The sequence below is a fragment of the Mus caroli genome, chromosome 15 (assembly GCF_900094665.2).
Source record: "Mus caroli chromosome 15, CAROLI_EIJ_v1.1, whole genome shotgun sequence".
In the NCBI taxonomy this organism is placed as follows: domain Eukaryota; kingdom Metazoa; phylum Chordata; class Mammalia; order Rodentia; family Muridae; genus Mus; species Mus caroli.
The window spans coordinates 416,055-418,872 of record NC_034584.1 but is presented as its reverse complement, the minus strand read 5'-3'; the positions used below and the strand labels follow the sequence as shown (position 1 = coordinate 418,872).

The following is a 2,818-nucleotide window of genomic DNA, read 5'->3' as shown; positions in this document are numbered from 1 at the left end:
GAGAAAAAATTAAAGCAAATAATTAAAGGATATTCCAGTAGGAGAAAAAAAAAAACTAAGATGAGGGAACTCTTGGAGCCCAAAGAGACCCAAGGGTATATTTAACAGCAAATTGTTAAATTGCAAGTTTTATTGAGGAAAAAAAAATCTCACAAAACGAGAAGTAGCAGAGGATTTGTGGGACCTGTTCTCTGTTCTCTACAGGAAGAAGCAGAGAAAAGAAAGCAGGACATTCCTCCTCTAGCATATGTATGACAAGGTGGGGCCAGATAGATTCCTATGCAACAGTGTGGCTTCCTCCCTCAAAATGATCCTATTCAGAAGAAGAGCCAGCTTCTTCTGATTGGCTGATACAGCTTTGCCAGACTGAGAGTCCCTAGAGGCATCTGGATGTCTCTCCTTGCCTAGTAGAGAAGGAATCTCAAGAAGTTGAGAGTAATCAACTCTTCAAATGCTGCTTGTAACCTGAGGACCAGGGTGTTGTATGAAAGGAGAGAAAGCTTAGCACTCCCGTATAAGAACAGAAGGGACCACTGGGCCTAACACCTTCTATAAGGTTAAAGCATTGCCACACTTTGCAACATCTAGCCACTTAAACATCAAGTCCCTCATTGACAAGAGCTTGTTCACAAGAGTCTTGCTTTCATAGGTAAAAGAAAGTTAATAATAATAAATACTACTACACTACTATTACTACTACTACTACTACTACTACTAATAATAATAATAATAACACAAAGGTAAGGAAGGGGAGTAAATCTGAGAAGAGTTTGGGTTAGGGTAAATATGATCAAATTTCCCATGAACCACTCAAAGGACTACTGGAAGAGTCTAATCATCTAGAAAAAGAAGAGAAGAGGACAGAGAGTTGATAATAGGATTTATCAGGCTGTCACAAAATTTCAGAGGATTTTATAGAGGAAAACCCTGGGTGGAATGCCAAAAGAACATGTGGAGAAGAGGTGGAAATAATGAATGTAGGAAAACTTTGAAAGGAGTTTTGCTGTTAAGAGAGGGAGAGGGGTGAGTGCTATGCTCTTTTTCTTAAAGCAGTGTTTCTCAGCCTTCTTAATGCTTCTACCCTTTAATACAGCTCCTCATGTTGTGCTGACCCCAAACATTAATGTTTTTGCTACTGCATAACTGTAGTTTCTGCTACTGTTATGAATCATAATATAAATATCTGATATGCAAGATATCTGATTTGTGACACACACACACCCAAAGGAGTCATGATCCACAAGTTGAGAACCACTGTTTTAAAGCAAAAGCAAACACAGTAGTATTTCCATCTAATTCCAGAGAATTGATAAGGAGCAAAAGCTAATAGCAGAAGATGAGGAAAACATCAAGGCCCTGATTGACATCACAAGCATCTTGTTTTCATAGGCAAAAAAAAAAACCCTACTATAATGGACATAACGAAATATTATACTCAGGCCAATGCTGGAGGGTGTGGAAGGTATGATGGGTGGGTGGTGGTGAGTCTACAGGTGTCCCTGAGTTCTTCAATCCTTTTAGTGATACCAACTGACCATGAGGGTGAACAAGTCATGTTGGATGTTTGAGGGAGATGCGAAGTCTGAGTAATCAAGAGGACTTACATGATCTTGCACATAATTGGTAGGTCACTCTTGATGGGCTCAGACGGGGAGTAAGTAGCATTCCTCAGAAAATAAGTAGCTGGAATTTTATGCATTATCCATCCAGAAAATCAGAAAGGACTTTTCCAGTAGTCCTTTGAGTGGTTCATGGGAATTTTGATCATATTTACCCTAACCCAAACTCTTCTCAGATTTACTCCCCTTCCTTACTCACCCAACTTTGTGTTATTATTATTATTATTTATTAGTAGTAGTAGTAGTAGTGTAGTAGTATTTTATCTAAGTAAAATTCATCCAGAAAAAAAATATAAGCCTGTCTGAGCATATGACACTCATAAGGCATAAACCCCTGGTTATCTTTTATGCCTTAGCATAGAAAAGCTGAGTTTCAACATGTTTGCTTTTCATTGCAACACTTCGCCTAGGCTACTGGGAACCATAGGCCAATTCCCTGTTAGACTCTCTGCATTTTACTTTAGTTATTATTTAACAGAAGCCATATCAGCTATGAGGCACATCCAGGGGAAGGGTCATTCTTTGAGTTCCTGTTAAGATAGATGTGAGAATCCTCCTTACCCTCTTTCTCTGCTCCCTATCTCCCTGTTTACTGTGACTCATGAGAAAAATTCAGTCTTTTCTGCTTCATGTTGGTGACAGTGAGTCAGCAGACCATGGATCTCATGAGAGATTCAGTTGATGAGATTAAAAAAAAAATTGAGGTTGCCCCCCATCATATGTAATTTGTATGTTCGGGTCTGTTTTAGTGTAGCCATAAAACAGTAATTTCTCTATGCCCAAAGAACATGGGATAGCCCCTGTCTCACTTGTTTTCAGTGGACACTAAAGTGAGACTTTTAAAAAGACTTTAATGAGCTTTGCAGATCTTCTCACTTTGAGCATTTGATGTTTTCAAAGTGATGTTAATTTTAAAGGAAGTACTAAGAATTCAGCAGTCCATAGATGAACTCTGGGAGAAATATTTTGATTTGGGTTTGAAATAGATGATAAAGTATGTACGATGGATGGTGTCTTAGTCAGGGTTTCTATTCCTGCACAAACATCATGACCAAGAAGCAAGTTGGGGAGGAAAGGGTTTATTCAGCTTACACTTCCATGCTGCTGTTCATCATCAAAGAAAGTCAGGACTGGAACTCAGACAGGTCAGGGAGCAGGAGCTGATACAGAGGCCATGGAGGGATGTTCTTTACTGGCTT

The 2,818-nt window shown here is 39.1% G+C and overlaps 1 non-coding gene across 1 annotated transcript; it reads left to right on the top strand.

Annotated features, from left to right (window-relative positions):
- The first annotated feature begins 477 nt into the window (after positions 1-477).
- LOC115029499 lies at positions 478-600 on the top strand. The gene has a single exon (XR_003835068.1). It is a non-coding gene; the product is annotated as a U6atac minor spliceosomal RNA (small nuclear RNA).
- The last annotated feature ends 2,218 nt before the right edge of the window (positions 601-2,818 follow it).